The sequence below is a fragment of the Prunus mume genome, linkage group LG2, assembly GCF_029339155.1.
Source record: "Prunus mume cultivar Tortuosa linkage group LG2, ASM2933915v1, whole genome shotgun sequence".
Lineage (NCBI taxonomy): Eukaryota > Viridiplantae > Streptophyta > Magnoliopsida > Rosales > Rosaceae > Prunus > Prunus mume.
This window is the reverse complement of record NC_142699.1, coordinates 36,773,717-36,795,897: the sequence shown is the minus strand read 5'-3', so window position 1 is coordinate 36,795,897 and position 22,181 is coordinate 36,773,717. Positions and strand designations below refer to the sequence as shown.

General features: G+C 36.1%; 1 pseudogene; it reads left to right on the top strand.

Moving 5' to 3' along the window:
* The first annotated feature begins 499 nt into the window (after nucleotides 1–499).
* Nucleotides 500–3,465, top strand: LOC148920197 (uncharacterized; annotated as a pseudogene).
* Nucleotides 3,466–22,181: the final 18,716 nt, after the last annotated feature.

The window sequence follows — 22,181 nt, the reverse complement described above, 5'->3', positions numbered from 1 at the left end:
ATACCATTGCTTAAAATAAAATTAGCAAGAGTACTGTTTCGGAAAAACAAAATGGTCTATACTCTTGAAATATGTTATATTCAATGGCTATACTATTTGTAAAAGAAAATTTAAAAAAAAACCGGCAAGAGTGGGTATGAATCGATTTCTTCTTTTTCCTAAGGCTAACTTACCTTACTACCAACCATATGAGTTATCATAAAGTTCGGCCAGTATATAATATTTCGATATATATTATTTTTATTCAATAATATATAAAATTGTGTGTATAATACGTGAATTTTTGACAATTTTGTACGAACACGTGTATTAAACATGAAAAAGAAAAAAACGATTTATTAATTCGAAACTAAATAATTTATTTAAATCTTAAACGCCCAAGTGCCCCAAGGGCCTCCCTTAATGGATGTTTTGCCTATATAATCAAAACCCCTGTTAAGAAAACTTACAAGCGAAAACATATTATCTAGTGGTCTTGTTTTGTTTATACCATATGAGCATGGCATCCTCAGGTGTTGAAGTAAGTTGTTTCCTTGTGACATGGCAGGAACAAAGGAATCATCTTTTTTTGGGTCACTTATTTGCTTATGGTGCTCTTGCCCGATCAGGACGGCTAGCTGAAGAGTGGGTTTCTGATGGAAATACTCCGCTCATAAAGGAATTCACTAGGCTTCTCATTGCCCTTGCATCATAAAGGAATTCACTAGCTGAAGAGTGGGTTATTTTAGACTTGATTGAAAAGGTATATTTCCCTGATAAATAAAATCTTGGTTTGCTTGTGGGAAAGTTTCTACTCTTTATTAAAGCCTTGTCAGATAACAATGATGATTTCAACTTATTGCCAACCAATCCATGAATTTAGTTGGTCTGCAGATAACTTTGCATCAATTCTCTGGGTTTGAATTTATCAGCACAGGTACTTGCTCCTTGATTAATTCCTCTTGGACTTGGGCACTTAATCACTGAGTGCCATGTTGTTTATGGCACATGTTTGTAGACTAGTCTACTGTTTCTTTATATCCAATTATTTTAGAAGAGAGAAGAAGCAATTAAAATTGTGTCTTCTTATTTCTTATCATTATTGGTGTTGAAGGTCGTCCTCATTTGCTTTCAATCACAATTGCAGACTTTATATGTTAGTTGCATTATTTATAACAGCACCTACGTTGGTTTATTAAAATATTCACCACTGATAGTATTAACTGTAAAATAAATTGTATTTCTTGTGATTATGTACTTCTAAATATGGCCTTCCTTTGTACAACACCTTCTCAAGACAATTTTGTACCAAAATTTGGTACTTGGCTATAAATCATGCTTTGGTACGAGGATTGGTTAATATTGTAGAATTTAGACAGCATCTGCAGCACTGGTTTCAACTGGTGTGTTCTATGTTATGAAGTCTAGATTGTACAGCTTGATTGTGAATCTCTGTTCTTTGTCCTCTCTAGCTGGACTTTTATGCTTGTAGCTTAATAAAGTTCAACTCTTGTAAATGATAAGAACTAGAAGGCTTCCCAGAAAAAGGAAACCATTCTTTATTCAAATATAGTCAGAGAGAGCCTAGAGTGGTGGTTGTTTAGTTGTTTTTGTTCTGGCCTTTTTGGCCCCTATCTCACCCCAAAAAAAAAAAAAAAAAAGTCAGAGAGAAATAAATCTCTGTACGCAAAATTTCCTGTGAAAAATTGTTGCACTTGTATCATGCCATCATTTTGAGGGATTGAAGCTTTTCTCCTTCTGGAATGTGTCTTTCTATGTGCATAGATATGGCGTTCTTGGTTCTGTTTCCATTGCTTAATTTTGGCTCCTTCCCTTTAATTTTTTTAACATATTATATTGGATTTTAAATAGATAGGTCATTAAGTCATCATCATGTCCTAATACTTTTAGTTTTGCGTATTCTATTTTTACAGTTGCACTCAGAAGTCTTGCTGAACCATGGACTTGGAGCTATTGAAGTTGGAAATCCTGATGCATTGCTTCTGGCTCTGAAAATCAGAGAAAAAGTTTCTGCTGACAGTGCAAGATTTGGGAAACTTTTGCCAGATCCATTCAGTCCCAACAAGCTTTTCGCTGCTGACCATCTGGCTTCTCTTCCTAATTGCTTGAAGGTGGTGTGGGTTTTGTTGCTGTGATCCATACACGTGCATGGTGTAGATATCACTATTGGGGAAATTATAACTTTTAACAAAAACAAGTCCTGATCATTGTTTTTTTTTTAATGGCAGGAATTAACTTTTTGTCAGCCTCGTGTACACAATGTGTGGCCTGTTCTGGTAAACATTCTTTTACCTGATAGAGTTTTGCAGGCTGAAAATGCAATGTCAGTTTCAAATTCCTTAAAGAAGCATAAAAAGAATTGGAAGTCTAGCTTTTCTGTCGAAGAGATTGCAAAGAACTTCCAGTGCTTCTGCGAGGTGATTATTGAGGGATCCCTTCTCCCATCATCTCATGACCGCAACACTTGGCCTTTGATGTTCTGCTTCTTCTCCTTCCTTGCCTGCCTGCATCTTTTATTCCGATTAGTCTGTCTGCCAAACTTGTTCAGTGCATGATTGATGTACTTTCTACGAAGGATTCTTGGCTCTATAAAGTGGTGCAACATTTTCTTAAAATTTATCTGATTGGGTTGGGAACAATGATGTGAGAAGGGTCTCTGTCATTGTGGCTTTACAGAAGCACAGCAATGGTAAATTTGATTGCATTACACTAACCAAAACAGTCAAGGATTTAATGGCAGATTTCAGAACTGAATCTGGTTGCATGCTGTTTATTCAGAACTTGTTGAACATGTTTGTGGATGAAAGTCATGCTTCTGAGGAACCTTCAGATTAAAGCCAAACAACAGATGACAATTCAGAATAGGTTCTGTTGAAGACAAGGATTCACATGGAACCATGGGAAATTCTAATTTTTTTTATTTATTAATAACATGGATTGTGGAATCCCTCCCCGGTATATTGAAAAATTCGAAGCTGGATACAGAAGCAAAGTTTCGGGTTCAAAAATAAATTTTGAAGTTTCTAGCAGTTCAGGGATTGTTCACTGCATCTCTTGGCACTGAACTGACATCCTTTGACTTACAAGAGAAATTTAGGTGTCCGAAAGCAGCCACCTTGAGTGCTCTTTGCAGGATTTGTATTGAGTAGCCCCACCTATTGTTGGCAAAAGCTCAGAAAGGAGAGGGGCCTCGTGCTTTGCCAAATTCCCTTGAGCCGAATGATGTTGGCTCGTACTTTATCCGGTTTCTTAGCACTTTGTTCAATATTCCTTCAATTTCTCTCTTTCGGCCTTTGGAAACGGAGGAAGAAGACACTGAAAAAATTGCAAGCAATGGAAACTTCACTTTCAAGAGAGATACTTACTGTGGTCTTTTTCAGGTTTATGAGCATCCGAATCCATTTTGAATTTCAAGGTCTGTTTCAAATATTAGATTGGATGAAGTTGAATCAGACCACAATTTAACAAAAAACTTTGAAATGAGTGAGGTTTAGAATCAGGGAGGGTGTTTCCAATGGTTTATTTTCCTAATAAAGGCCAAAAAATTTCATTCATTTTAGGGTTAGGTTTGTGTTCACCCGTTTTGATTTAATCCTGTGATGGTACGACAAAGTTCCCCATTGGCCTGAAAACCACTGTTGGTCAACAAGTCAACTTTCTTTTGTGCGTGAGCGTGCCACTGTTAGTAATTTAAAACCCTAGTAGACTTCTAAAAAAATAGATAACTTGCGCCCCAAGTTACTGATTCTAAACAAGCAATTGTGAATTTGGGTGAGGAATATCTCTCAAATAAGTTCTTTTCTTGCCTTAGACTGGTGAGAACTTTTACAATTTTTCACAGTGCAAATTGGTAGTTCTGGCCAAAATAAATGAAAAGAAAAGCAAACTGTTTTAAGCAGAACTGATTATTACAGGACTCAAAAGAGAAGTGCCAACTTCGAAAAAGACAACAGGACGTTGGACTTCGATTTCTGTCTAGACAGCTGCCTCTGAATTGGATATGTCTATGTTGGATTGAATCGTCAACACCTTCAACTGATGAGTTTGAACTGAAAATTGATACCAACGTTTGAGTTTGGCAGAGCTTCAATTTATTTCGAGCCATGGAAGGCTTGTTGAACGGGCAGAATTGAAGCCTCTTTAGTTTGAAACGGGTAGAAGTGGCTGGATTGATAATTATTGAGCAGGAGCTGCGCTATAGTACATGTTCTGCTTGATCAAGGCTTTCTATAAATTTGTTGAGGTTTTCATATTGTAAAAACCCAGACTCTGCTTGACTTGGCTTGACTTATGCTGAACCAAATTGTAACGAGAGAAATCTCGCTTGTAAAATCGCTTCTCGAATCGAATCAAATCATAGATTTGGATTGACTGATTTGTTTTTGGTGGATCAAAGAGCTTTGGTTGCTTCAGTGTCTGAAGGTTTTTGAGATTAGTTGATCTTTTTTAGTTTGTTAATTGTGACTTTGAGTGTCTTTGTCTTGATTGATTTTTTGGCTGTCCTTTGACCTGTTCATCTCCTATCATATTTATAGGAAATACTGTAGTGCGCTTTTTAATTTTTAATAATGGGAGGCAGATCTTTCAAAAAGATTTTTCCTTTCAAATGCCACAAAAAGGGAAGTTTGTTATTTTAGCAGAGAAGAACCATCAACAGTCAATTTTCATGGTGGTCTTTTCCTTGCTTTTTTTGAAAGAGAACCAACTCCTTTTGTTCTTTGTTGTTCCTTGTAAACAAAAACACAATCTGGCATGATGGTCAGTTTGCTTTTCTTGATGAACAACTCCTTGCTCCCTTCTTATCTCTTGAAAACGTAGTCTGCTTATCTCTTGGGAAGGTAACCTTCTTTGGTGCAGAGCTTCTCTATATGTGAAAATGGGATTTGATCTTCTTTCCTTGGCTGCAAAAAAAATGGAAAAGTCATCATGTGAGACCTACCTTCATTAACTCCCTATCACCTCCTCTGTGATAGTTGAAAATTTTGACTTTTCCAAAGTTAGAAAGTCACGTGAGGGCTCTCTTGAGAAAAAGATCTACTGACTTGCCTTTTTTGGGGTAGAGATCAAGTGGTCTGCATTTTTCAGAAGTTGGGCTTTTATCCAAAACTGTGTGTGTCAATTTTTTAATTACCAATAATGATATTTTGTTCTCTTTGGGGGGTTATCTAGTGAGAACGCTTATGTGAGAATCTTATGTGAGAACACCGTTGGATATAATCCAACGACTCCGTGAAAAGCAATTGTAAATGAAACAGTTGTACTAGGTTGTACTAGAATGAGTCCCTCAACTTGTTCTCTCTCCTCCCTCCTTCCTAAACAGCTGTTCAACTTTTTCACTCCCTCCCAATTTTTTCACGCTCCCTCTCTTCTTTCTCTGCCCTCTCAGTTTCTCTCCTTTCAAACTCATTTTCTGTATTTCTCTCTCAGTTTCTCTGCGTCGATCTCCCTCCTCCTCCTCCTCATCTCTCTCTCTCTCTCTCTCTCTCTCTCTCTCTCTCTCACACATAATTCAAAAATCGAGGCCCAAAAGCCCTATTTACTACTCTCATTTGATATCTCTTTCATTTTCCTCTTCGTTGTGTCCCTCTCTTGTCGTGGTGATGGAGGAAAAGGTAGTAATCTCGCAAAGTCATGCTGGTGCTCAAAGATTGGATTTTTACTGCTACCCATCTGGTTGTTCCTGCCGTTCTCTATCTGCATCAATATCTTTAATTATGACTTGTTTTTTTCATTTTTGATTACTTGTTTTTCAATTTCTTTTCTTCATTAATTAATTTGGTCTGTTTGGTTTTGGTTTGATTTTGTCGTCTTTAATTAAATTTGGCAGGCCTTGTCTAAAATTGTAATTGGCTTTGAGATTGGACAAAGGTTGGCTTTCGTGATTCTGTGAAGGTTAGTAATCAAGGTTTTAAAAAAAATCTTAATCTGTAAGTGTATGTATAGTTATACAGTGTATGGTTCAAATGGATGATTATGATTGGTATTGGTTGTTGTGATTGCCTTAATTGCTATGGTTGCTGTGATTGCTGAAAAAATATGTGCAACTAAATGTCTTTGGCTAGTAAATGAGAAAATAGATAACCCCACCCAATTGGTTTTTTAATTATGGATTTTTGCCTACTATTTGGCTTTCTAATGCTTTCCTTCGTTCTCTATGCAGGTTGTTTTTCCCCTCCAATTTGCATTGCAAAATTATTAAGCTGAGAACAAATGTTTGAGTTTATTGTTTTTAAGAATGAAGTTCGTTGATTATGTTTATTTTGAGTTCAATTCTTCTCTTGAATTTTAAGTTCTTTATTGCCTTGTTTCAACTTCTTGATGTATAAAAAAAATTTTGAAATTTTTATTTTTATCCAAATTCTATTACTTGGAGGAGGTATACAATGTACATACATGCTACTTGGTCTTCCAATGTAATGTTGACATTTGTCACAATTTTCCTTTGTTATTTCTACATCGTAATAAACTAATATTCTCTGTTTACTCATGAGTTTAGAGAAAACTAATTCTCAATTTGGTTTACTTTCTTATTTTTGGCATCAGGTTGAGTTTGTAGAATTTTTTTGGTGTGTATTTTTATGCTATTTAATGAATTATTATGATTTTTGAAAGTTAAAGCATTTAAAAATAGTAATAAACGAAAGAGATTGACAAGTGGCAGCACTTGAATAATGCATCGTTAGTGCTTCTAACGAGTGTCATTCTCGCGTAGCGCCCTGTGTCATGAGATGTTCATTTTTATGTCTTTACCTTAAAAAATTGACCCAAAAAAAAAGTCAAAAAATTACACCAACAACAAGCTTCTTGTGACATTATCTTTGACTATCATGCAAGACAAATCCAAACTTGAATTTGGGAAATTTAAAGTAATAATTGGAGGGATAGTTGTAATACATAAGAGTAATGATCTCCAACATAGTGTTATTGTTACTATCGAAGTAAAATTGACTTTGATAAATTATTTGAGATTTTTATGAATTTATTATGATTTTTGAGTGTAGTGCATCATCAGAGTTTCCAACATGCATCATTATTCCATAGCTCCACGTGTCATTAATGTTTCATTTTTATGAGTTTATATTTAAAAAATTCATGAAAAATCATTAAAAAATTAGAAAAATACACCAAAAATTTCTAAAAATTCCTTGTTGGATGATCTTCGACTCTGATGTGTGAAAATTGAAAATTGACTTTGGAAAATTTGAAAGAATAATTGGAGAAAGAGTTATAGTAATGAAGACCAGCGATTTTCAACTTAGTGTTATTGTTAGTATGGAAGCAAACTTGAGTTTAAGAAATTATTTGAATTTTTCTCTAAGTCAAATTTATATTTTACAACTGAAAAGATGAAGAAAATGTCGCAAGAAGTTTGTGGCAATTTTCGGTGACTATTTCAGATTTTTTAAGAATTAACTATGATTTTTGGAAGTCAAAACATTGTAAAATAGTAAAAAATGGAAGAGAATGACACATGGCAGCGCCTGATGGATGCATCGTCAGTTTTTCCAACGGGTGTCAGTATCTCATAGCGCCACGTGTCATTAATTTTCATTTTTGTTGAAGCCTGCCATCCAACGAGTGGGTTTCATTTGAAATTCTTAGTTTGGGTCTTTAATTCTTGTTTTTATTCAAATTTAAGTTTTGGGTTCAATAAGAATTCCAATTATTATAATATTTTGGTTTTGCGCTTCACTTTTGCATAGCCTGCATTCTTTTGTACAAATTTTCTTATTAACTTTCTCAAATTTTAATAAGTATTGAAGCGCTAATGACATCTTCGTGATGCTTTTAAGAAGCATATTTTGACAAGAAAAATGACATTTGTGGAGCTTTATGTACAAAGAAAACATCGTAAAGGGTTCCTACAAAATTTTGAGAATTCTTTTAATTTGTATATGTATTACAAAATGTACAGTGTAGTAATATTTATTCTATTACCTAGAATGATGCACCAGGGATGTCTAGTGCATTTGTAAATGACACTTTTATGAAACTTGTTTTGGTGGGGTGATACTCGCAGAACGGAAACGGGTATAAATGATACTTTTATGAAACTTGTTTTGGTGCTGTGACAGTTTGCTAACAGCAATAAGTAATTAAGGAGAGAATTATCTAGGTTATGAGTGTTAAACACTATTGTATTATCTCATTTGATTATAGTGGAATACTCCGTCGTCTCCAAACAGGATGTAGGCATTGCCGAACCAGTATAAGTCTTGGTGTTCTTGTTGGTGTTATTTTTTGTTGTTTTTTTATCTCTTGCGAGATGTTTTATTTTTCACTCACAGTTGGTTGATGCTTCCGCACAACAGATATTATGTATGTCTAAAGCTGAACAAAAAATGCTTTTCACCTGCTCAGTCAGAAAGTTGCTCTCAATAAAATCTCTAAGCTAGACATCATTGTTACGCACTCAATAAAACAAGTAATATCATAATAAGCAAAATATTAAACGAAAGGTTCAAATGGAAATCAGACACCATGAGCTATATCAATGACCACAAACAAATCTCATATGATAGAGATGCATTGCCTTATGCAAGCTCAAGAGTTTTTCCTTTGTCAGCTTCTCCGACGACAATGCTAACTCCATAGCTGCATTAGGAAATCAATGGAAATTTAGTTATTTTGTAGGCTTATTTAAATTCAAGAAAACAAAAAACCCCGAATTCAGTGTGGTAATGGTAAAAGAAAAAATTGGTCAATCACACAAGTAATGATGCAAAAAGCTTGACTTAAGTTTAGAAATTAATGCATAAACCTTCACTTGCAGGTTTCAGCTAAAGACATGCTCAGTCTCATATATTTATGTATAATTACACATATTAGCAACATATCAAATTAACAAGATTTTAGAGATTGGCAAATCCGATATAAAAAAATAAATAATAAATAATAATAAAAAAACCTCAGCGCCGCAAGTCCAAGCAATAGCAGCTTATTGTTCACTAATCCAAACATCAAACAAATAGCAGTTCTTCAGAATTCATATGAGACATGGAAGAAAACAAATTAACATACACAAGAAGATGTCCCAATTCAAACACTCACTTGCACACGATTTATTACAATGAAAGATTTATCATTTGAATGACATTGTTGCAACATCATTTTACTTGAGAGAGAGAGAGACAGAAATTTGTACTAAAATCTATCGTTTTGGAAAGTACTAATAAAACCATTTGAAAAATCCCATATCATTCAAACCGAGACTCGGAATTTTTTTATGCACATAATGGCATGCCCTTACCTTGAGCTGAACAGCAGTATCACAATGTTGGTCTCAACGGTATCAATTTCTGCTCTTAGTTCTTTGATTTGATTTAGTCCCTCTGAAATTATCAAAATGAAATATAAGAGAATCCACGAATAGAGCTTGAGAAGATAAGGCGATGGTTGTCCTCCAAACAAGAGTTTGGTATACAAAATCAAGTAGACTGAGAATATACTTGCTAAAATCTTATTTATCTTGTGATCAGTGTCGAGGTTTGCAACATTCTCATGTAAAGCGATGAAAGCAACAACACAAAGGATACCAATTTGTCTCATTCCACCTCCCAAGGTTTTCATGAGCCTTCTAGGCTAAGAAGCAAAAACAGTAATTGTAACATCCCGAACCTAATTTATTCGTGTTAATCAATTTATATCTATTTGTGAAATTACAATTTTGCCCTTAGGGGTAGGGGAATTTTGGTTACTTCTTGTTCGAAATTATTGTTGGGAGTTTAGAGTTGCTCCATTGCGTAGTGCTCGCTCTTAGGAGTTTGTAGACACGTAATGGGCTCAAATCGGAATTTTAACGAGGAAGTTGTGATCTACGGAAGTATAGTGGCACAATAGTAATTTTGAAGAAGTCAAAATTTAAAATACCCGAAGTCAGACCTTCCCACGCCTGTATTTGATGAGTCCCAATTCTGGTCAGTTCAAGTCGCACAAATATTCTCTTCATTCCCCCACATAAAGTCCCACAAATTCATCATAATTCCCAAACCTGTCAAAACCTCATCAAAACCATACAGACCAGTTCACAGGTCCAAAGCATCAACTTCCTGAGCTCAAAACGAAACCGTTCCTTCTTCAGACTTGTTCATCTGCGAGTCAACTAGGACATATCCAAACGTGAGCCAAGGCAAATCAATCTAGACACCTACAACTCAGTTTGAGTGGAGGCTGTTCAGTAGAGACTGGTGCTCTGGGTAAGGCACGGGTCTGGGTTTGCATGGCCGTTTCTGTTCCTCATTTGGTGTTTCTGTCTTCACGAACTTTGTTCCTAAGATCGAGATCTCTAACATATCCAAATTTGAGAGCCATTAGAGTTTTTCAGCCATCTGAAAGTCTGTTCAAGGTTAGACTAGATACCCTCTTTCTTTCTATCTGCTGGTTACACTCTATTGTCGACTTAATCACTATTGAAAGTAGCTTTCCCATACTCTAATGACATCTCGCCCTTCATGAAAGTTGTTTCTACATATCGCAACTATAAACTTTCAAAATTTGAGTTTCATTCCAGAAATATAGTAAGCTAAAACCGTGTTGTAATGTCACTTGCTCATTCTTATCTACTTTGTTGATGTAGGATCAGATTCCCCCATGCATGTTAATGTCTATTGCTCCTTCGACAAATCTTCCTTCATAAGAGTTGTACTTGAGTTAGAGAACTATATCATACCCAAAATTCCCAGCTATTGGAGATCTATAACCATCCGAAACCTTGTTCAAGCTTAGCTAGTCATATGTTCTACTATCCTGATTATACAACACATTACTCACTCTTGAATATCGATTTTGTTCGCTCAGATTGCAAAGGTTCCTTCATGATTGTTGCTCCGTTTTCTGTTGTCTACCACATATCCGAAAATGGTTTTATGTTTAATCTTAACCCTCTTTATAGTTGTTAATATATTTCAATAATACTTTGACTTTAGATTTCTCTCTTAAATGTGAGTTTTTTCTTTTTGAATATGGAATCTTAAATTTAAGTTAATAAATTTGAACTAATACACACCAGCTTTCATTAAAAATTAAAGGATAAACGTATTTTCATTGGCGCGTCCACCTTGACTCATAATAAACTTTTTTTTAAAAAAAAAGTTAAAGAAAAGAAACTTAAAAACATTAAAACTACAACTGGTCAACGGTCTCCCTTGGGCCATTGTCTACTGCTGGTGCTCTCCTACCCTCGCGTGCTTCAACGCTCACCCTTGGGCCATTGTGCATATCCATGCTCTCCGGTCTTACCTTTCCTGTTAACAACAAATATATAATTCAATTTTTATTTGTTTATTTCTTTTAACGCAATTTTAAATAAAAATTTGTAAAACACTTACTCGTTCAGCTCCAATTCCTTCTCCATTGAAAACGGAATTATTTGTAGCTGATTTTGTTCAGCTATGGCCACTATTTGTTCATGTTCCTTCTTGTCCACGTCTCCGTCAATAGTAATCTTGGTGCTTTTGAGCGTCGGATGACTTGTTTTGACCGCGACCACTTTGTGCATGTCTTCCACACTTGTCACGGAAAAGTGAGGCAACAATTTCAAGTTTTCAATGCTCACAGAGGAAGATTTTGAAACCATCTTATACAAAGCATTGGTAATGAAAGTCATTTCAATTTAAGACAGAAGAAATTACAACACAAATCAAACGAGGAGATTTTTGTTTGTTTCCTAATCATACCATCGATTGATTTTTATACATGGAGATCATTTGAATGCAATGATGATCATTTAAATGCAATGATGGTGCATCATAAGTTTTGAGTGTTGCTAAACAAACTCTAAAATTAACTGAGTACACCCTATAATTGAAGTACACCATAATATTTAAATCAAAATGTAAAATTAACTAAGTACACCCTATTTAAATACCAAAAATACCATTGGTACACCCTAATACACTATCACACAACACCAAACCCATTCATCATTTTTCGTTTTGATTTTTGATTTTTTTGTTCAATTCTGGATCGTTTGCCTCATAAATTTTGAATCTATGTTGATGTTGTCATGAAATTTCAGCTTTAGTTTACCACTTTCCATTCCAAATGATTCTATTGAGTGTGATCAATTTTTTGTAGTTGATGCTAAGAAGCGTATAGTGGAAACTGAAATATGACTTCCAATAATAACTGCCTTCCTTTTAGGATTTGTATTTATGGGCTGCTATGTAACTTGGGAAGATATTTCCTTTGGGTGTCTAAAGACTATAATTTACAAGCGTGTGTTCATATCTTGGCATGAAATATTATGCAAACTATCATTACCTACAAATTAGGTGGTACAAGGAACGTAATTGATTTTGTAACAACTTTGCATAATTAGTGCTTTGGTCCGCATATAGGATACAAATTGTATTTGCTAAATAACGATGAAACAAATTGTTGGAGTTAAACGATGAAACAAATTGTTGGAGTTAATTCTAAGGTTTTTGGAAGTATGATTTTTCGCTTACGTTTGATTAGGATTGAAGATAGTGAGCAGGGTGCACTTATTAAAACTACATTTGTTTCACAATGCAATATATCCTTTTTGGACATTTTATATTAGGGTAAATTAGTAATTCAATAAATATTTTGATAGTATGGTGTACTCAGTCAATTTTATGGTTCGTTTAGCAGCACTCTAAGTTTTACCATTTCAAAGTGAGTTAGCATGCACACCCTATGTTTGATCCGAAAAAATAAAATGAAAGAAAAAAGCATGCACCCTATGTGAACGTGAGATAAATACACGCATCTCTCTCAACGGAAGCAATGTAAGCTTGTGATGTGAATCAATGCAGTGAGGTCGGTGATGATGACGATGGTGAAGAAGCCAGAAAGGCAGAGGCTCTGCTTCGTCGGTTCAATGTAAGCTTGTCTTTTCTTTCTTTAATTAAACTTTCTGTCCGTAATGATTTTTATGCTCAACAATTTCTTGGTGTGTGTTTTTATTTATTCATTTTGTTTTCGCACATCATTCGAAGATAATGTTGCAAGGGATTTTTAGAAAATTTATGTGCATTTTTTTGATTTTTTATATATTCATTTTTACGTTTAAGATACAAAAATGAACCTGTGTTGACAAACTTCAATTTGTGACAACTTTTTTTGAATTTTGTAAATATAACTATTATAATTTAAAGCGTAAAAGAGGAACAAAATGTGATAAGGAGTTTGTGGGATTTTTTTGTGAATTTTTCAGATTTTGTATGAATTTATTAAGATTTTTTGAAGTTAAAGCATTGAAAAATACTTATAAATGGAAGAGAATGACACACGACAATGCCAGATTGGTGTGTCGTTTGAGTTTTCGACACATGTCAGCATATGTTCATTCTTGTATCTTAAACGTAAAAATGAATATAAAAAAATGCACATAAAATTTCTAACAATCCCTTGCGACATTTATTTTCGAATGATGTGTGACAAGGAGGTGGTGGGATTTTTTTGGTGAATTTGGATGAATTTATTATGATTTTTATAATTTATAATATGAAAAATACTAACAAATGGAAGAGACTAACACATGACATCGTCATATGTGTGCCATCAGAGTTTTCGACGGGTGTCAGTATCGCATAGCACAACGTGTCATCAGATGTTATTTTTGTATCTTAAACTTCAAAAATTCACCCAAAAAAAAATAATATAAAAAAAAAATCAGAAAATTGCACCAAAAATTTCTAAAAAAATCATTGCGACATTATCTTCAACTATAACATGTAAAAACAATATAGATTTCAGGAATTTTGAAATAATAATTGAAGGAAGAGTTGTTGTAAATGAGAGTAATGATTTTCAACTTAGTATTATTGTTAATATATGAACAAACTTCAATTTTTGACAAATTATTTTACTTTTGTATATGTCAAAATTATATTTTAAAGCTTAAAAGATGAAGGAAATGTGAGAGAGTTCATGGTAACCACATATATTGTCCCAAATAGTACGCAACATATTTTGTCAACAATCACAGCAACCAAGTAATCAAGGCAATTACAGCAACCTAGCAATATTATCTTCAACTATGAAGTGTGAAAGTCTAAATTTGAGTTTGGGTAGTTGAAGTGTGAAAGTAAATTTGAGTTTGGGAATTTAAAGTAAGAATTGGGGGAAGTGAATCGTTTATACCCATTCTACAAGTATCACGCTGCCAAAACAAGTTACATAAAGTGTCATAAGGAATGCACTAAGTTTCGTAACCAACACAATCTTGAAAAGGATATCTTGTCAAGTCTGGCAATGCTTTTGTTGCTTGTAACATCTCTCCTCCATCAAGAATACCTTCCTTTCACAATCAATCAGCGACTGCATGTCCTCAAGTCTTGCAATGCTGCTGTTCTGATTTGCCTTCTTCTTCCACTTCGGTTGTCTGAGATATTACACCGCAAGCATATCCTCAAGTGTTCCTAAAGCACCTTCAGTAACCTCCTCCTTCACTAGTTTGGGATCTTCTTCTGAAACAAAATTGCAATGTTCTTTTAGTTTCTACCCAAGCTACATTATGTGATCATTTTGCTCCTCTTTTGAGAAAGATCTATTTTGAAGACTTAAAGAGAGATGTAGAAGTTAATTATGACTAGAAGATTTCGACAAGTGCAAATAGAATAAGATGGAACAGCACATGTTCAGAGATCAATACTATAGATTAATTGGTAAGCGTACACAAGCCATCACCTTATGTACTTCCATTGTACAATGCCTCATGAATTTTTCTAGTAACTGGCTCTCGGAACTTTCCGCATTCAAATGTTTTAAAGAAGTAGGATAATAACTTAGTAACTGCAGGAAGGCACCAAACGAATCATGTGAAATTTGTCTATAAATGGGCATACAAATACACCATGTATGCCAAAATGCGTTGAGAACTTGTTACGTTTACTATTTTGCTTTTCAAATGAGGCGTGCACGCGTCAACGGTAAAAAAAATTTAAAGCCTAAGCAAATTAAGAACATAAATATTGTGGAAAAATAACAAACCTCTAGCGTTTGAATCGTAGCTTCATTCATAGCCAATTCAACTTCGTATCTTTTAAGATCTTGCTCAGTAGTTTCCTTGCTGCGCTTGGCTTCCTCGAGCTCTGCATTTGCAACCTCTAGCATAAACCTCACCAGAATGGAAAGCACGGGCAAAACTCAGTGTAGGTTCGCAGTAAAAAACCAACAACTGAACTGAAAAGTGCCTAATTTGATAAAAATTTTGGCCCAAAAAATGGAACTTCAAGTGAATTTGACAGTCATAATTTACAGATAATTATACAATTAAATACCGAAAATATATACCAAAAAATAATGATTTTCACAGATAATTTACAATTAAATGCCCAAACATTTTAACCCTAAATCAAATTAGGGACATAGAAATGGATTTCTCAAAAAACATAGAAAATAATAATAAGAGAAGGAAGGACAGTTGTTACCTATGGATCCATGGAAGAAGGAAGGCTCTCACGGAGAGAGAACGCGAGACCGAGCGAACCACAGAGAGAGAGAGAGAGAGCCAGCGCGAGAGAAAGCCGTCGAGGACAAAACTAGTCTACGGAAAAACATATCACGATCCCAAACAACAACAAAAGCTGAAACACTGAAACAGCAAAATAAAGTAACAGATCCAAGTAACAGGGAAACAGGCCCAAGACAGAGCCAAGGCCCCTCACTCTACCTCCTACACTGGCGGGCAAGGAAGGCAGTCGTGAGAGAGAATGAACACAAATAATTAAAATAATTAAAAATTAAAAAAATTAGGATTCTAAGAAATATATTTGAAGGTCAGGATTCTAAAAACTTAAAGATTTTCTCGGGATTCATAGATGTCTAAGGGAGGTGATGTCGGTGTTTGGGAACTATGTGCGTGGAGGAGGTAAAGGAGATGAGAAAAACGTGAACAGTAACTATTATCAACCCTAACCTGATCGCCACTAACACAGAGAATAAACAGGTGTGAGAGAGAGGAGAATTTGTTTGAGAGGAAAAAGAGGAAGTCTGAAAAACATAGGCGGGATTAGAAAAGGCTTGCCAGGTATGTCATGTCAAAGAGCATACAAAAGAAGATATAACAACCAAGCAACCGAAAGACTGAACTAAAAGTAATTAACGGGCTTTCATCTGAAACTTCAGTTCAAAGTAGTTCAACAGAACATGTCTTAGAAGGCTGGGCGGTTATCTAGTGAGAACGCTTATGTGCGAACGTTATATGAGAACCAAATCCAGCCATCCAAATTATCTGAATGGCTAAAGAGAAAAGGCAAGCTTACGGTAAAAATGGGTAGGCTGCAGTTCCCCTTAGCCCAAGTGTCAAGTCACGCCTACTTCGAAGAAACGCGCCATTCTTCTTCCTGACAGTGGCCAGTCGCGCCTTTCTTGTCAATAAATTTATGAATTTATGAATTTATGAATGAACCCTAAACACCCAAAATACCTACCAGACATAAATTTGTGTATTTATTTTGTCGCAGAAACTCCCTGGTGTGCTCTGGCTCCTTCGCTTCCTCCCTCATCTAATATTTCTCATTTGAACGTCTAAGAAAGTAAGTTTCTCACGAATTCCCTCTCTTTCATTCATATTAAAGTTTGCATGTTATATTGCATTCAGTTAATGTTTAAATCACTTAATGTTTAAATTTTTTTTAGGATTTTAGGGCATTGATTTTCTGGGTAACATGAGTCTGTCTCTGGTGTAGGATTTTAGGCTTTGATTTTCTGGGTAAGAGTAGTCTGTCTCTGTAGTAGCTGTGTTTGCAAAAATATAAATTGGCGTCAGTTGTTTTGTTTGCGTCTTTTTCTAGTTTCTAGTAATTTGTTCAAGCATAGTAACTAATTTTTAAAGTATTTCTGCGGTTTAAATATTATTTACTTTAAGTTGGGTTGTCTTTTTATCGCAATTTATTGTGGTAATTTGTTGAAGTGTAGACTCACAGCTGTTGGTTGTTCCTATGTTTTTTGCATTGTGCTTGCTTGTTGTCTTTTCTTAAAATTCCAGGAACCTTCATGTGTTGGTCATTGTAATCCTACTTTGCCCATCTAGTGGTGTGAGTGTATGGCATCATTTTAGGGATTTAATGGGGTTTGGAAAACAAAGAATAAGTACCATTAGAAGTAGAACGCAGAAGAGAAAATTGAATCTTAACTGTGAATATGAGATGATTTGGGATGCAGAAGGATCAATGCATCTTCTAGTAGGTATGAATTCTGGAAAAGTGTACGAGGCATGTAGATGCGAAAAGCTTGAGGAATGAGGTTGCAGTATTGTACCGTGAGAAGGGTCAGCTAGAGGAGAGAGTTTTATGCTTGGAAAAGTGTACGAGGCATGCAGATGCGAGGAAGACTGGGGATCTGGAGCGAAGAGGAATAAGACTAAGGATGTTGGAGAGGAGAGGAATAAGGCGAGGATCTTTGGAGCGGAGAGGAATAAGACTATGGATCTTTGGAGAAGAGAGGAATGAGACTGAGGATCTGGAGAGGAGAGTCAGAAGCGAGGATGAGGATCTTTGGAGAGGAGAGTCAGAAGGCGAGGATGTTGGAGAGGAGAGTGATAAAACTGAGGATGGTGGAGTAGCCGAATTGAGAGAGCAGTGTGTACAAAATGCTAAAGAAGAGGTGCAATATACACCCTCGGATATAAATTGGGATGATCCGGGTGTGGTGTGTGTCACCCTTGTTAAATTTCTTATGAATCCTCCTCGAAAGATTGACACGTCCACTGCTGAGGTTGAATGTGGCGAAGATGTTATAGTTGGGGTCCGGCAAAAGAGGGGTCGGTGAAAGAGTGAGATTCTTGGCCCTGCGATGAAGAGGCGAAGGGCAATGGTGAGGGAAACTCCATGGACAGGTCGGGAGATTCCCAATATTTCAGAGGACACAATTGTTGACCCCCTCAGGCCTGTTCCTCATGATTCCCTTTTGGAGGTTGTGAAATTCCGGGAATGGGGACAAGAAGAAAAATAAGTTCCCACTGCCCATCCTTCGTGAAATGTAAATGGTTTATTATGATTAGTTATTGAGTGAATGGTGAAACGAAATTGATAATAATAATGATTCACAAATACAGTTCACATGTGCGGTTATGTGGAGAAGACGGTATGGAAGGTTCGCATAACTTCTTTGTTCGATTGCTGACCAAGGATGGTTGGTTGGATGACTCGGTAAGCATTGTTTGATTTGCGATTTTGGCGAAATTGCCATTCTATGTAGTGATTTATTGATTTAATAATGGAAACAACCCTTTTATGTAGAACATAGACATGGCCTTGCTTTTGGTACGGGAGCGCCACGAGAGGTCTGGCAACTGGGTAGGTCTGACTGGACGATACTGGACACCACTTTTCAGGTCTGTATTATTTCTTAAGCATTGTTTATTTTCAAATTTGGTATCCGTTATGATGCATAACTCGTGTGCCACTATGCAGAAATGTGCTGCCTTGGATTACAAGGAAATGAAGGCGTATGTGACAAAGGAGGACAGGCCGCACAGCAAGGGTCTGCTAGGAATGGTCAAGGGCGAAGGGCTTAAGTTGGCTAAATCATGGTCGTCTATGAATCGTGTTTGTTTGCCCTTCAACCTCCAAAGGCAGAAGCACTGGATCTTACTTCTTGTCGATTTAAAAGAGTGCGAGATAAGGGCATATGATTCAAAAGTAGATCTGCATGCAGAACTCAAGCCATCCAACAGGTGCAGCCGATGGCGAAAATGCTGCCCGATTGTTAAAGGAATCTGGATATATTGGCGACGGTCTAATTCGGAACAGCGAGTGGCCAGTTATTCGCATCATTGATGCACCCCAACAAGTAGGCGGGTGAGTAATATTCCACCTAAAGGATTGTCTTATGAAATGGATTTGTTGTACAATGAATCACAGCTTCTTCGATATGTTTCAGGGGCGACTGTGGGATGTACATCCTCAAATCTGCGAGTTTCGACCTCGAATGTAGACCTGGCCAAGATTTCGCATGACGCCATGCCCTTGTATCGGTTGAAGCTCGCTGTACAGTTGTTGCAGGGATATTCGTAGCTGTGATTCAGTAGGAGATACTATAACTTGCAAAGTTAACTTTTAATTGGGTGGGTGTAGTGTAGTATATGAACTTGCAATGTTAATTGAACCGGGTGGGCAATTTTGTTGGTAACAGACCTTATATTCACGAGTTACCAAACAAACCTTTGTATAATAATATTAATATAAGGGAAGCTTGCAGAGCTTTCTTCGCAGGCTTGAGCGCATCTTTCCCCTTTCTATTTTAGTAAGGTTTTGAAAAGGTAGTTTTCTTGTTTGTTAAGGAACAAAGTCTTCTTTATGATCCAACTCCCCCTTTTCACTTAAAATTAAAGAATAAGTTTTTGTATTTTGTTCAAATACAAGCTCTATGAAACCCTGAACACATATTGTTGACAGTATGCTGACCCGGACCCTAAATGGTGCATGATTCTTTTCAAATGTCGAATAAATAGCAATGTATCTTGTTTAGGGCAAACACGATTGTGAAGTTCAGATGCAAGCATATGAAATGTTGAAGTTTGTCATTAACTAATTGTGCTGAAGGCATAATTATATTTCTACATTTCCAAACACATCTTATATGTAGCTATCCGAATTACAAAATTACAAAACATATACTTAAACACAAAACATTTCTTACTTTTTCATCAATTTAACAGCCAAATTCAGAAATGATAGAACTAACATGAGTAGGAGGATTTTATGAATGCCCTTCAGTATACGAATTACTTCAGCATATTCATTAAGTTCCTTCACATCCACCTGGTTTTGAATGTCAAATTCATTTGGGGTGTTGGCTGCTGTCACCCATTCATAGCCACTACACCTTGTAGCTCCCTATACAAACAAAATACAAATACAAATACAAACTACATTTTTCAGTATGGGATTGCAATGTCAGACCATATTCTTTTATATGGAGCAGTTTCAGTTTCGGATTACTATTTATTATATACAGCTTATTCGGTTTTACATGCGAGGTTTGGGAAGATTATACTTACATATGTTGTGAAGCACAGCCCCGAAGTAAATTCTCCTTTCTTCCCTCTCAACAGGGAACTTAGCTAGAGGAATTCATTTTCTCGTACTTGAACTTGTAGACAAGAAGTAAAAGCCCTAGGGAAAAGCGTAGCGCTTATTGTTTAACAGGTACGTAGCCTCTTTCGAGAGGCAAAGAATAGCTATCTTTCAGAAAGAAGAAGAGCAGCAAACCTTTTTAGTACTACGGACTCGAGGCAAAGAGGGATTTACAGAAAGAATCAATAGGAGGGTTAAAGCACTTGCTTCGTCCTTAGCCCTAACTCGTTCCTAGCGTAGACTTAACTTCTTCTTTCTTAGCGCCTGCGTTTTTACGGGTGAGCAAACCACCTATCTTGATTTCCCTACGGAACTAAATTCCAGGGCCTTGACTTTCACTCCTTTCCTACTTGAGATAGATCTTATCCTTACTTGACTGCCAATCCGCTTGAACACCGCGACTTACTCAACAACTTCCCGCTCTCCCTTTTCTCCGTTCAGAAATGGAATCTCAGGTTGAACTGAACTTATTTAATGGATTGTGGGTCAATCAAGTAACGAGGAACGCCAGTAGGAGTTTCCGTCCTGCTGTCCGTAGTGAACGTGAACCTTGAAAGCAGTCTAGGAGCAAATTCGGTTGAATACGATCTGCCCAAATTCCCTTCGGATTTGGAAATTAGCTTCACGATCTCAGAATCGCAGTGCCGACACCTCTTTGCTTCTGTGTTTAATGAAGAAATCGACATCTCTTTGCCCAGAGTTGAAAATGAAGAAAACAGAAGAATTATACCCTTCCAAATATTTGGTCAAAACCCCGAAATTATTTTCCTCCGATTCTAAAAAGGAATTGGATTTTATTATTTGGTCAAAACATATATATGGAGTTTGAAGTTTGAATTCGCCTTTATTAGTCCCGACAATCCGTAAGCGGGAAATTCCAAAGTTGAATATTTTTTTATGTGTTTAACCCTAATACATGAGCAGGAAAATGAAAAGCATTGCTGTGGGGAATTTTTAATAATTTTTTTACCCTAAACCGTAGCCTTAAAGGCGTTTATGAAATGAAAATATAAGTAAGACAAAAATTAAAAGGAAAAGGGGCGTGTGAAGCCATGGGGATGTGCCGCGTGTCTGAGGTCTGCAGCTCCTACTCCGCCATTTGGCATTCCGTGTGTATTTTATTCCTTTTTTTTTTCTTCAGAAAATCGTAAAAAATACAGGAAAATTCAGAAAAAATGGGGGAAAAATTCCTAAGTATGTATCGAGATGAATACTTTGTACTGAAAGTAGAATAACGGATTTTGGTGTGAGGGAAAAATAAAATTCGGGAACAAACCCTAGTGTTGGATGATGCAAATGAAAACACCAGTACACTTTTCAAACCCTACACTCTTATTTGTTCGATCACATTAATTCCATATGGATATTTATATGACGTGGCCTTTTTCCGGATATTTCATCGAAGGAAATGTCGTCACTAATGCGGAGGATTTTTTCTGAAATTTTTCCCCCTTCAATTCGATTTTTAAATGAATATTTAATGGGAAATGAATAAAAAATTTGAAAAGGGGCGTGTGGCGCCATGGGGATGCGCCGTGTCGAGGTCTCTGACTCCCACTCGGCTCCGCCACTTGGCATTCCGTGTGTATTTTATTCCTTTATTTATTTTTTTCAGAAAATCGTAAAAAATACAGGAAAATTCAGAAAAAATGGGGGGAAAATTCCTAAGTATGTATTGGGATGAATACTCCGTCAGGAGTTTTGACTTATACTTCTCAAGGAGTTTTTGGTTAAATACACTATTTAAATCACTTCTCAAGGAGTTTTTGACTTATACTTGTCAAGGAATTTTGTATTGTTGTTGTTGTTGCAACAATCGTAAACATTGCATGACAAATTCCGAATGTGAAGGGGAAATACCCAACCCTTATTTCCCCCCTTAAATAATTATGTTAGTGAAAATAGAATTTTGTTTTTTTTTTAAAACTATTTTTTATCTTTGAAATATATTTTCAAATGCAGGACAAATCAGGAAATGTTGGGAAAGTGAAAACGTAATTAAAGAATCACCAGAGTATCTTAGAAGATCAAGGTTGGCTCAGACCCAGCGTGATGAAAGGATAATCCCTCATGCGTTGACAACATGCAACCTCCCTGGCATTTTGGTGTCTGTCATCTTCAACGAATGACTGA